General features: G+C 40.1%; 1 protein-coding gene across 16 annotated transcripts in view; it reads right to left on the reverse strand.

Moving 5' to 3' along the window:
- HIVEP2 (HIVEP zinc finger 2) overlaps positions 1–14,240 on the reverse strand; it is a 192,806-nt gene that overhangs the window by 159,994 nt on the left and 18,572 nt on the right. Inside the window, exons 1-2 of one of the 16 annotated variants that reach the window (XM_079939542.1) lie at positions 7,171–7,192; positions 5,906–6,060 (exon numbers count right to left, since the gene is read on the reverse strand). The exons of 14 other annotated variants lie outside the window; for them this stretch is intronic. The gene's annotated coding sequence lies outside the window, so the exon portion shown is untranslated. Of the gene's footprint in view, positions 1–5,905; positions 7,942–14,240 lie in introns of those variants that run through there. One more of the 16 variants, XM_079939540.1, reaches the window with a different exon arrangement.

Below are 14,240 nucleotides of genomic sequence, written 5' to 3' on the forward strand. Positions count from 1 at the left end.
CACAACCACTGAGCCTGCGCTCTAGAGCCCGCAAACCACAACTGCTGAGCACGCCCAGAGCCCGTGCTCTGCAACGAGAAGCCACCGCGATGAGAAGCCTGCACACCGCAATGAAGAGTAGCCCCCCCTCGCCGCAACTAGAGAGAGCCCGCGCACAGCTACGAAGACCCAACGCAGCCAATAAATAAATACATTAATTAATTAATTAATTAAAGGTCTCATTTTAAAAAAAGAAAAAACCTGTTGCGGGGGGCAACCCATGTATCAGGGCACACTGGATGTGTCTATGAAGATGGAAAAATTAAAAAGGAAAAGTTATCACATTTGTACTTCACCACTCAGGGTTTTATTTAGTCAACTTTAATGCAGTTTCCAGTTCTTAATTAAGCTTCAGGACACTTTCCCACAAGCCGTGGAAGCTAAAGATACCTTCAGGGCCACCTTAGGCCAGGGGAAAGGTAACTTCACAGGAAATGAAACCAGGCAAAAAAGCGAGAGCACAAGTGATGACAGTCGGAGAGATCAAGATAAGGGCTAGAGGGGGTGCTAAGGTGGCCTACAGAGGAAGCGAAACTTCAAACCCGTGTAGACGCATCATTTTCCACAAGAAAGTCACCCACTCCTGCCCCCACCTCACCTTCACCCCCATCTTCTTTGCTCATCATTATGGCCTTTCTTCATTTTTAGATTGATAAAAAGCAGCCAACCAAAAGCCCCACCCTGCCAAATGCTTGATTAGCCAAATCGCCAACGGCAAGTTGCACCTCCGCACACAGCTTTTCTGCCACAACGTCCCCCAAACTTGGTCAACCTGGGGTCCTGAAACACTACCAGGCTCCCAGTATATGAACAAAGGCGCTGGGGAGGTGCTTGGATTTTGCAGTCGCGGTACAGGCGATGGAGCAGGATGGCTAAGCCCCCTGTGTTAGACTCCGGGCATCACTGCATATCCGTGTGTAACCCTGGGCAAGCTATTTACCTTCTCGGTGCCTCCACTTCCTCATCTGTCAACTAACGACAGTTACCATATGCCAGCAAATTTAAGTTGTCCACCAATTCTAAGACATATGCATAGTTTTCCTATTTCAACATTTCTGAAGCCAGATGGTGTCTTGCTATCATCAAGAGCGTCTTTCAATTAATTGTAGGGTTTACGGTTCTTTCTTAGAAATACATCAAATGCCATCTTACGAGTGATGGCACCTTAACGCCTATGAGATATGGTAGAACCTATTTCATAGGGGTTTTGGTAAAGATTAAATTTGTTAACATAATGTTAGTATTTAGAATAGTGCTTGGCCCTGAGTAAGATGTGCAATTATTATTAGTTAAATTTATGACTCTGAAAATGGATGCGGTCGTAAGATAAAATCCTCCTATTATTAACCATAAACTGTGTGTTAGAATGACGGTTAATGCAGAGGTGTGGGGAAGGATGGTGAAATACCTACTTAAACTCTGATTTATCCCCAGCCCTTGGCACTGTGCCTGGCACAGAGTAAGTTCTCAATAAGCAACTGCTGACTAAAGCAACTGAATGTACAACCCAGCCTTATTCATGCCACAAGACTCCTTGCAACAAACAAAACATCTAATATCCCTTCATATAAAGGGAAACCAGTAGGTGCATGGCTCTTTGATGTTAAATTACACATAACAGATTCCTACTTTTTAAAGGCTGGGAACATTTTTCTAGATCAAGACTTTGGGCAGATTTTCTCCCCCATAACGGCCCCTCCACTTCGACTGTCTGCAAATTTAAATCCTGAACCCCATCTGTCAAGGCCCAATTCAAATTTCATTTCTTCTAAGATGTTTTTCCCATCTTATCCTCCCTCTTTCTATTGCACCTTCACATTCATCTCAGCCACCATACTCACTTTATTTGGACCTCATTGGACAGAAGAACACTACCTGTGCTAAAATATTGTATCAGAATGGGAACTCTGTCTTAATTGTCACTGCCTTCCCTGTAAGGTCTCACACAGAGTCCATCTGCTTATATTTGAATTGGGGCCCCACCCTACCAAAAAAAAAAGATACTGAAGTTCGAACCCCAGTACCTCAGAATGTAACCTTATTTGGAAATAGAGTTGTTGCAGATATAATTAGTTAAGATGAGGTGATACTGGAGTACAGTGGGACCCTAATCCAGTATGACTAGTGTTCTTAGGAGAAGATGCCATGTGAAGACACAGAGATACAGAGAGAACAGCATGTGAAGATGGAGACCAATATTGCAGTGATGTACCTACCAGCCAAGGAAACACAGGACTGTAGGCCTGAACCAGAAGCTAGCAGAGAGGCATGGAATATATTCTTCCTCATGGCCCTCAGAAGGAACCAACCCTGCTGACATTTTGACTTCAGACTTCTAATATCCAGAGCCGTGAGAAAATAAATGTCTGCTATTTTCAGGTACCTAGTTTATGGTACTTTGTCATAGCAGCCCTGGAAAACTAACATCTCTCCTCACTTTGAGGCTGTGACACTGGACTCTCTTTATTGTTGTTCTTCTTCTCTGGCCAGCCTTTTCTAATCTTCTTGGTGGGCTCATGCCCTTGTTTCAAGATTTTAAAAGTTGGGGATTCTCCAGGGTTGGCCCCAAGACTTCTCTTCTTCTCACACTAAATATCCTCCTTTACATCCTTTCATCTACCCCAATTCAATTACCATGTATATGCTGATGGCTCCCAAATTTCTATCTCCAATCTATCCTCTCCTCTAGATGAACATGTGCAACTGGCTACTTGACATCTCCACATGGATAGTTCAAAGCCACTTTACACTCAACAAATCCAAAAACTAACATCACCACTCCCTGAAACCGGGCTCCTCTCAGGCCAACGAATGGCAACTCTGCCCATTCAGGTGCACAGGCCACACACAGGATTCATTCTTGGCTATTTCCTCTCCTTCACTCTCCACATCCAATCCACCAACAAATCCTCTATTTCTCCCCACGGAAATTTCTCAAATCTCCCCGCTTTTCCCCATTCTCCACCTCCACCGCTCCGCTGCAGTGGATTAATCCAATGTTAACAACCCACTCCCTAGATTACTGCGATAGCCTCTTGACTAGCTCCAGATCCATTCTTGGCACCCTCCAATTTGTTCCCCAGCAGACTGAGTAATATTCACAAAGCAAATCTGACCCTTTCATCTCCATGCTCAAACAACTTCTTTGGCTTTCCATTCCATTTGTCTTAGGATAAAGACCAAAATCCTAAACCAAGGCTCTGCAAGGCTCTACCGACTCTCCCCCTTCACCTCCCTTGCTCTTGAAGGTGCTCCAGCCACAGTAGTGCTCCTTTGATTTTGATGGGACCCATGATCCCGCCCATCACGGGCCGGTGTGCAAGCTGCTCCCTCCACCTGCAGAACCCGCCAACTCCCTTCACTTAGTTAATGTCTTCTCATCAGTCACTCTGGGCTCAACACAACCCTCCTCAGAAGATCTTTCCTTGCCTTCGCCAAAAAGACAGAGCTGCCCCGTTCTCCTCTCTCCTCGCACCTTCCTCTTCTCCTGCGTAGCACTTAAGCATAGTTTGTAATTATACAGTCATATGATTATTGGATTAATATGGATGCGTGTCCCCCACAAGGGCTGAAACCACAACTTTCTTGTTCCCACTGTATCTCCAGCTCTTAGAACAGTGTTTGGCATATAAACAGACATTCGATAAATACTTGTTAAGTAACTTAAGGAATAGTAAGCAAACATGATATATGTGTTGAAAGAAGCTACGGTGTTTTAATTGTCTATCATACTGTAATGCAAATTCTTTCTTTATATACAGTACTTTTTAATTTTCCAAAAGCTTCTATTCTAACCCAGTGGATATACAAAAATATTATAGGCAATAGTTTAGTTTAGCTAAACTAGATTTTAAACATATTGCTTCTAATATGGTATTGTTAATACGTATGCTGCCACAAACAATTATTAATTTATGTCACTAAAAATTTCAAATCTAATTAGGTAACTTCTTTCCTACTCTTATTCTAATCGTCCACATATGAGTAAGTGAAAGTTAAGTAACAGTTTCATCTGTGATATGCTCTCAGTTTTGCCACCAATTCTTCCTTCTCCAAGATGATCAATCTACTTGATTTGAAAAATAAAATACGCTTAATAGTAGAAAAACGAAGTACTGGTGTTACATCTCCAAAATGAGAGTCACTTACTCATCCCAGCCCTATTAAAACATTTTCCTCAAATTTTCCTGAGTGCATGTCTTGGTGTGGTGCTGAGAAGGCCACAGCAACAGCCAGCAGAAGCCGCATGTATGACTTCCCTGTAAAGCTCACCCACAGAAGATGGCAACAGGTATGAGTGCATGTGAACTTCAAATTGACAAATTTCATTCTCATTAACAGTGATGATAAAAGAGAATGTAACACATCTTTTCTAAATGATGGGGAAATGTTAGTATTTCAGATTTTATTTTATTTAAGGAGAGTCTTATGTACAACTTCCAATGATATGTGTACCCAACAGCTGCCACAAACCTTGGACATGATTGTACAAAGGGCAACAACGCTAAGCAATATCCCCAAAATAATCGTATCTGTGCATCAGATAAGCAAATTCTGTCTCTCAAATAGCTTCACACACTTTCTCAAAACTATAATATTTTTTCATAATTTTAACAAGAACACTATTAGTACTGAAATGAAACTATCACAATAGTCTCTCTCCTCCCTTTTTCAATACTTTCTTCCTTCAACACCCCCCCTGACCCTTCTCTTCACCATCCTATTTATTTTTTCTATTAAGCAAACTCAGAGTTAAAACTGCAACAGTACCCAGAGTTTTCATGGATGCAAATTCTGCTTCCTACTAGCTACATCTTCCTGGGCCGTATACCCTACTTGGTCCTCTTACCTTTGAATTCAGTTTTGAATTTAGATTCTACTTTTAAAAAAAAACCAAAAAACCCTATTAAAGCACTAATAGACTAGATGCCTCCTAACTACAGCATTTGGGCATTCTGCATTGGCTTTCAACTCTGCAGGCCTGTGGCTGTTTCAGAATTGTCTCCCCAAGATTCATGCCCATGAGGTCATGCCCAGCTGACCTCTTTGGAACGTGATGCCATGAAGCACAGCTGTAAAAATAGAGCACTCTATAAGAACTTCTTATTCACCAATAAACACAATGTGCTTTCAATTTTAGAGAACTAACATGTTCATATCTTATAAGTACAGGGGAAATAAATGAATGAAAGAGCCTTAACTTACACAAATGTTTTTTCTCCCATGACCAAGCAATGTAAAACCAAACTGACACATACAGGTTTCAATAATTTTGAAAATGAGGATGGCATAAAAGCAATTTAACTGAGAGAGCCTGACGTCTCAGATTAAATCATTCTCACCATGATTTTTTTTAATATAAATGTCTGTTATTAACACATTCATGTGTTTCTTCTTAGTATATAATTCCCTACATATTATTTTACTTTTAAGTCATACAATTTAGATTGTTTTATTTTTTAAAACATATTTTCCGCTTTGATTTAAATGTCTTTGTTAACTCCAAGTCACTGATCTATCCCTTTAATGACATTTTCATTCACTCACACTGGATTTCTTAATTCCAGTGTATTTGCCATTTTTAAAAAAATTTTAGGTCTATAAAAACACAAGCAAAAAGAACTGTCAAAAATTATAAAGACCTTTAAAGTAAGTCAGCTCAACTCTCTTTTTTCATGAGATATGATCTAAATAAAGTAAATAAAAGGAAAACTAGAAAATAATAGTATGAAATGCATTTTGTATGAAATATATAAAATTCCTCTATCTTCTTCCTGATGACAGAGCTTTGATTCACCCATTTCAGAGCTTCATATTTTAAGATTTGATTATAATTGTGCTTTAAAAATCAAAAAGTGAATCTTACTAGATTCTCTTTGGCGAGGTCAGGGATGTGCTTTGCCAGTGACAGCTCAAATCAGGAACCGTCTACAAATATCTTCTAATTAAATCTAGGTCCACAGTAGTCTTCTCACATACAGGCCTTTTTTTCAAATCACATTGCTCTTAATGAAACACATGCTGTAATGCAGTTTATAGGATGGATAAGTTTATTATTACTCTATTCAAAGACCCACTTTTACAAATTTCCTCTTATTTTCCTTCTACAAATAAACTCTACGTTCAAACCTATTAACCTTTAGGAAATAAAACGCAATATCCATCATCTGTGCAAGAATAGTAACGTTACATGTTTAAATATTGATAATCATATTTAGTTTAAAAAAACATACCCTGACACAGCTCTCACTCCACTCCTTTCACATTTAGTGTGACTATTCTCAAGTAATATTAATAACTTATAAATAAATATATGCCAACTCCACATTGGTCAGTAATGTTAAAGAGCAAAGAATCTTGGTCCTCAGTGGAGGCAGAAATGTCTCAGTTACCTATTCACAGATGAAACCACAGGAGTTAAAAAACACTCTACATATTCTTTATTCTGGGTAAAAACAGAGACCATTCAAGCACATTTTTATGTCCTTAAACATAAACTTTTTAAAAATATTTCTACAGTAGGAAATTTAGTTTCATCATATGAAGTTATTCTGATCATTGTAAAGACACAGTAGTCAAATTTTCTATAAGCCCTGCAAACGTTTCCTTTCACACTCATTTCACCTCCAAAGATAAGAATTATAGACCATTTTGCATACCTGCTACATAAGGTCACAGAGTTACAGCTAAAAAGAAAGTCACAAACATAAGAATAATGTCCCTCCTGTCATCTTCTGCTACTTATTTGTCACTTAGTTATCTTGGTATCTCCAAGAGTCCTGGCTTCTAAAGATCAGGGCACTCAGAGCTGGCCTTGGTCCAGTGGCTCACAGTGCTACCATTTCCCAGGGAGTTCCAGTACTGTTCCACTCTTGTACCACCCAGGTAACACGTTCCCGTTCTGGATTACCACCACTAACAAACTGAGGACCCACCCCCCAAGACCCATACCAGAAAGAGAGCTCATTTGGCTATTCCCCAACTACCAAGAAACAAATTCCCAAATACATCTTAAACTTCAAGACTTTAGGAGCTGGATTATTGTTTTTTTTAAAAAAAGTGCCCTTAGAAAAAGAAAAGAAACTTAACCACTAACAGGGAGAAAGACTTTTTAAAATCAGATTTACTAACCTGGATAAGAGTAATTATCAATCCCATCTGTTTCCAGTAATTTATTCATTCATTCACCCATGTATCCAGCAAATGTATAACAGCTACAGTAAGGAAGCAGGAGGGTCAGTCATGATAAAGAGGTGTCTTGAGGTTTGAATTCAGACTGCCTGTTAAACGCAAGCTCCAAAACACACTAGCTTTGCAACCTTGGACAAGATACTTTATCTCTCTGTCCTTCAGCTTTTTCACCTTTAAAATGAGGAGACTGAAAGCCCCACCTGATAAGAGGATAAAGATTTAAAGATATGGATTAAATTAACACACGTAAAGTGCCTAGAAAAGTGCCTGGCACTCAATAATTTTTATTTTTAGTTATCACTATTAACTAAAAGCTTGATCAGATTCTAAAGTTACAATGATAAATAAGCTCTATTGCCCGGCTCCCAACTGAAGACGACAATGGAGTGGGGCCATGAACTAACTTTGAACTTGTTTATCCTAATCTGAAAACGCTAGAGAAAAAAGGATTTTAAACTTCTTTTGGTAATTCGAGGATTTAATACTAAATCAGAAACTTCTGTGTCTAATTTAAATGTCTTCCCTACACCTACCAATAGTAGGAGCTTAAACAGCCATTCACACGAAATAGCAAATGATAGACAAAAAATAAATGCCAGCCATCTCCTAGTTATTAAATCACTTTTCAGTTTTTATCTTACTTTAACTGTCCATAGCCTTTGGTATTGACACTCCCTCCCTCTTTGGGGAAACCCTGGCTCCTACGATATGACTTTCCTGGTTGCCCTCCTGTATCTCTGGTCCACATCTTCATGACCTGGTCTCAGCTTACATCTCTACCCTATTTTTCATGAGCTCCCAATTATCCTTTAAGCTTCACACACAGTAAACTACTTAGGATTCCCCAAACTCCCCCATGCATTCTCAAACCCTCACCACACTGTTCTAGAGACCTACTGACCCTCAGAAAAGCTGCTGAGAGAACGGTTCACCCCTCCCCCAAGGATGGCTTAGTGCTCCTTCCAGGTCTTCTCACCCTCTACTGCCTTCTATTTTTGCACTTATTCCACAATATCCTAGTCCTTGGATTACAAGTCAGTTCCCTCACTAGACCATGACGGCTTTGAGGGTAGAGATGTAAGCTTTCAATTATTATTTGATAATATATAAGTAACTTAACTAGGTAAATAAGTAAACTTTTAACAATTTCCTCCTTTCCTAGTATGTATTGAGTGCTTATGATAGATCAAGTACTTTACATATATTAACTCATTTAATCCTCAGAACAACCTTTGAGATCCGTTTTAGGAATTACCCCTGTTGTACAGGTGAGGAAAACTGAGGCTAAGAGACATGATGCAACTTTCCCAAAGTCACACAACTAGAAAGTGGCTGAGGCAACGTTCAAACCCAGGCAGCCCAGCTCTGAAACCCACACTGCCTCTTCTCTAGCCATAAACCTGATTAAGCAACAGAACTGGCTCTCAACAAGGATGATGAAATTTACATCCCTAGAGCATTAAATATAGATTTTTTTTTTTAAAGACCAACTTGTCTCTGGAAGCAAAGGAAAGACCAGATGACCACAGCATGCTCCTTCCACTACTATATACCTTCTCTCATTATTTTACATACTCATCCATACTCTCCAGAAAACGAAGAAACATGTTTTAATATAAATTCTGCCCAATATCTAACACACTGAGTATTATCAATAAATCAATAATTATGAACAACTGCATCACTGATAAGGACAAATATTTATAAGTTAATACTTAAATAAACACGAACTGAAATACAGCTGACACCATAAAGAAAAGAATAAAATAGAGAGGTGATGCTACCTATTACATTTCCCATTATGTTAGCTTCAATCTTCCACACTCTATCAGAACTTTTACTTAGCCCAACCCAACCAAGAGGTTATATTGAACACTTTGGAAAATACTTTTTTTTTAAGGCCATTCATATTCACTTCCAAATAATATTCTAGTTGAGATACTTTATTGGATGGAACCCAGTCTGTTTTTCATTCATTGCACCTCAGAGAGACAGGGAAACTAAGACCCACCATCAAACCAATGCTTTCAGGAATAAAATATCTAAGTTTCCAAGTCCTATACTCAAGTTACTCATTTTGTCACAAATATTTATTGAGCACAAAGATCAGCTACATAATTTACAAAGCCCAGTGCAAAGCAGGAATACAAGGCCCCTCGTTCAAAAACTAAGAATTTCCAGGCAACAGAGCATTAAACCAAGCTCAGGGGCCTGTGGGACTGCACAGGTCACATACCCACCCACGAAGCTAGCCCTCTTGAGCCCCTAGATTCTATGCTGGGCACCATCCTAGGCACTGAAAGTAGAGAAGTGGCCTTTTAATCCACAATCCCCAATTCCAGAAAGGTTCAAAGGCAACATCAAAGATCCTATTAGGCAAGGAATGGTCAAAGAGAAATCATGTTTAAGAGCTCAAAGAATCTTTGGATCTCATACTGGTATGTAGCGCCTTAGGGTTAAGTGCTAATAAAAATGATTCAAATTCAAGTGGACTGATCCTTTGCTTCACTGAAGGTCTTCCTTTGTAAATCAATAGGTCAATACGTTTGTTAAAAAACGATTCTCCTTAGATGAAAAAGGAGGACTACACATGATCAGTACAGTAAACAAAGCACCCGGGCTGACGATATTGCTAAATATCATGCTTCTTTCAACATTTTTCAACTTACTAAATGCCTACTGTGCCTCTACTATGTGTTTACACCTCGTTGAAAAAAACCAAATACTGTCTCATATTCGCTGAATTCAAACCACTGAACAAAAAGAGGACTCTGAAATTACAGCCCAGAAAGAGGAAACAGCGTCTAAAACATGAGAGATAGTGGCAGCATCTTAGTATCTTCAATGGGCACCTGTGCCCTGGGCAACTGCTCTGGGCAGGGCCCTGTTCTAGGCCTTGAGGAATCAGTGAGGACAAGACAAACTCTGCCCTGGCTTGTGAAATTCACTGGGAAAGGCAGACAGTAGAAAACAAAATTTTTTTAAAATACTTTTTTAAATATTTCAAATTATGATTCCAAGATATAATGGATTGCATTTATTCTAGGATTTTCCTCCAAAAAGCACAAACTTCTCGCTGAGAAATAAACGATTTATTCCTCTACCCACCCTACTCAGATTTATAGTTTTGTTCACTATCCAGGCACAAAAGTCTCCTGCCACATAAAAAGTAGAATCTACCCCCCATAGTAGATATATTTGTAACTCCTATATGAATCAAGTTATATATGTTTGGACCACAATTACAGATGAGGTGTTGGGTTTGGGTTAACATTATAAAAAGGCAGATTCTATGTACAGTCCATAAGAATGCCTCACACAGTGGTTTTTACAAAACAGCACGCTAATCTCCTGGTTGTTATGCGATTTAATTAATGTGTCTAAGAATCCTACTTGGCACCCCCAATGAGATGCTGCATAAAAACTGCGGATTATTGCTAATACAGATCTGGAGTAATTGACCCTTATATTAATACTGCTAAATAAATACTTCCATAATACCAGTGCTATAGATGTCCAAGCTCGGTTTAAAAGAAGTTAAATCTTATTATAAAGCAAATAGACATAATGCAGGGGACCCAACTCTATTGTGTCCACAAAGGATTGAAACTAATTTCCACTTTAACAGTTTTCCTTGTTATTTCAGATATTTCTCCTGTGTAATTTTATTATGGGGGAGAGATGGGAAAAAAGAATCACATTAAAAACACACACACACAGAATCTTGCATTAACATATTGCTTTCCAGCTTTACAACACATTTTCCCTCAAACCATCCCACTTGCCCCTTGAATCCGTTTAACTATTGAGAGCAAACTTTAATGGAGTCACTCTCTTTGGTATAATATGGAGCAGTCAGAACTTCCCCTCTGTTCTTAACTTCTAACTTTATTTCCTTTAGAGGGTCACTGAGAATATCTGTACAAATATTTTTGTGCAACTCACAACCAAATAAGAGTGCTATGAAAACAACTTGAATGAGGCTCACATGGTAAAAAGAGAGGATATTTATATTTTGTCAAAGGAAAAAGCTACCTAAAAAAGATGTAATGTTTAAGTGTATAGCTCTTATTCCAAGGGTACTCAAATACTCTTTAATTCCCATATTGCATACATCAGCTGAAAGCATCCCTAGGGAAATGACATGGTACCACATCCACATCTAAGGATCCTGCGGGAATATTTTTAAAGGAAAATATTTAGGCAACGATTGTAGAAGCATAGGTCAGTCATTAGCTTTGTGACTCAGTTTGACTTAAAACATGTTAACAGTGTATGTGCCAGTTCAGAATGATTTTCTAGGTTTACTATGAACTACTAAATCATATTTTCATCTACTAAATCCTCTCTGTCAAGTCTGTGATGTAAGAAACCTTAGCAGACCTCCCAGGGAACCCTGGCATTTTGACCGTGGGACCAAAGGCACAACCTACATTTTGACCGTGGGACAAAGGCCACTCGTGAGTCGACCGGAGAAGTAATCACAATCATGACCACCCAGCCGATGTTACTATTACTCTTCTTTACCATGCTCACTAGTATAGGAAAGAGGCAAGATTCATGTGACTAAATAATAGATTATTATTGAACACTGATTCTAAAATGTAACTCAAAAGATCATTAATGCAAAGTAAAACACGTGTTATTAAAAAGGCTGGATTTGCTTGGCTTCAATTTTTTAAGCCTATCTATAGCAAAAAAAAAAAAGTAGAAAAATAGTTTAAAAAAAAACAAAAACAAAAAAACCCTGCATCTATAATTTGAGCATAGTAAATCCAGGGCCACAGTACTGCTCCTAAATTCACAAGATCATAAGCATTTTTTCAAATAAGATTCACGACCTAAATAACAACGATGAAAATCATAAATACTGCGTTTTCTTGTAATGATTCTGTCTCGAAGAGTATAAGGGCACGACGCTTGTGCTTTGCACTAAACATCCTATCTTTGCTTCCACAACAAAGTAAAAAGGTGACAGAAGTAGGGTGAAACCAGAGGTTGCCTTTAGGGCTTTGTAAAAAGAAAGATGGTACATTCTGTCAAGGCAATGAACAAGTCCGCTCAGGCCCTCTGCAGCCAGCATTATTTAGCACTATCCGCCCCAAGGCTTCTGGTCCAGCGGACCGGGGTTCTCTATGATGCAAGTGCCGCGGTCGCCCCCAAGGCCTGTGACGCCCAATCTCCCGGCCTTTCCAGCACAGCGGAGTCCCCAGGCAGGCTCGGCAGAGGGAGCCTTGGCAAAGTCGGTGCCTTCTCAGGGTGCCCTGCCCCCGGGGGAGCCGGCGGCGCCGCAGCCCCGAAACTAGGTCTGGGCCGGCGCAGCGGGAGCACGAGCACGAGCCCCACTTTCTCCCGGCAGGAAGCGGGGAGGCCGAGGGCATTTCCTGTTGTGCAGCTGAAACCGGCGGAGACGTCACCGCGTTCACACTCTCTCGGGTGTCAGCGGCCCGGGGGGCCCAAGTTCAGCCCCTTCCTGGGCGGGCGGCCCGGGCTCCCCGGGACTGCAAGGACCCCGGCGCCGGGGGCCGCGCGGGAGCCGCTTCTCCGCCTGCCCGGGTCAGCCCAGCCCGGCCTGGCCCGGCCGCTCGTCCTCCTGCTTCTTCCGTGGAGTGAGGGGAAAGGCGTGGGTTTCCAGGTGCTCAGAGGAAGCAGTTTCCTGGCGCAAGTTTCTTTTCTTAATTTTTCACGTAATTTCCCCCAAGATGACTTTTTCTCCAGTAGGATTATTTTTAAATAATCAAAAGTGAAAAGCATGTCAGTGTTGTTGCAATTATGTTTTCTCCTCGTTTGCCATCTCCTGTTTGTGGATTCCTCAAGTAACTGTCAGTTGTAAGAGGAAAAAGAACAGTTCTCTCCTGCACAGCTCCAGTGAGGTCAAAGAAGGCAAGAAGACACCCCTTAGACGTTTCTAAAAGCATATTCTGAACGTTTTCATTATTAAACACAACATATAAAGTCCTTTTACTTATTAGGTCCTAAGTTATCATATCTCATCTAATATTTGAAAAAATCAGTCTCTTAAGAATCAGTCTTGTACATATCCACTTTAATGGCACACAAAACTTTTGGCCAGAATGTTTTAAAATGGAAATTACCTATTCATATAAAAATAATGGTGATTTTTAAAGTTTCCTTTATCCAAAATTTCCAGCCTTCCATTTAGTTACAAACCACAAACCAGATGACAACCACGTGTAATTCCAGAGAAGCAGTGACTTAAGGTTAATAAGGGTTAAAAATGAGACCATAAGGTATTGTACAATCATTTTTAAATAAAAAGTGAATGAGCTTAACAAATTATAGATTCTGTTCTGGTGAATCAATGTTACAGATGTTATACTGTGCCAATATCTTTAACATTTGAACTAAGCAATGTTTCACATCAGGACATGGAATTTAAACATTTAGGGCTTTACCATGGACTTTAGGTGATAATGACATGTCATTGTAGGTTCATTGATTGTAATAAATGTACCACTCTGTGCAAGACTTTAATAGTGGAGGAGGCGTGCTGGGGGGAGGAGGGGAGGAGGAGGGGGAAGAGGTGGATGGGAGCCAAGGGAGTATATGGACGTCTCTCTTCCACTCAATTTTTTTTTTTTTTTTTTTTTTTGGTACGCGGGCCTCTCACTGTTGTGGCCTCTCCCGCTGCGGAGCACAGGCTCCGGATGCGCAGGCTCAGCGGCCATGGCTCACGGGCCCAGCCGCTCTGCGGCATGTGGGATCCTCCCGGACCGGGGCACAAACCCGTGTCACCTGCATCGGCAGGCGGACTCTCAACCACTGTGCCCCCAGGGAAGCCCTATTCCACTCAATTTTGATGTGAACCTAAAACTGCTCTAAAAAAATAAAGTCTATTTTTAAATACATTTAGGCTGCTAAAAGAATCATGATATTGAAAATGTGCACTGCATTGTAACCTATGGATTCACAAGTAAATGAATCTAAAGACTTACAAATCATCATCTTGATGCTTTCATGAAGTTCATCATCCAGCTCTACCCCTCCAT

Source organism: Stenella coeruleoalba (assembly GCF_951394435.1).
Source record: "Stenella coeruleoalba genome assembly, chromosome: 12".
Lineage (NCBI taxonomy): Eukaryota > Metazoa > Chordata > Mammalia > Artiodactyla > Delphinidae > Stenella > Stenella coeruleoalba.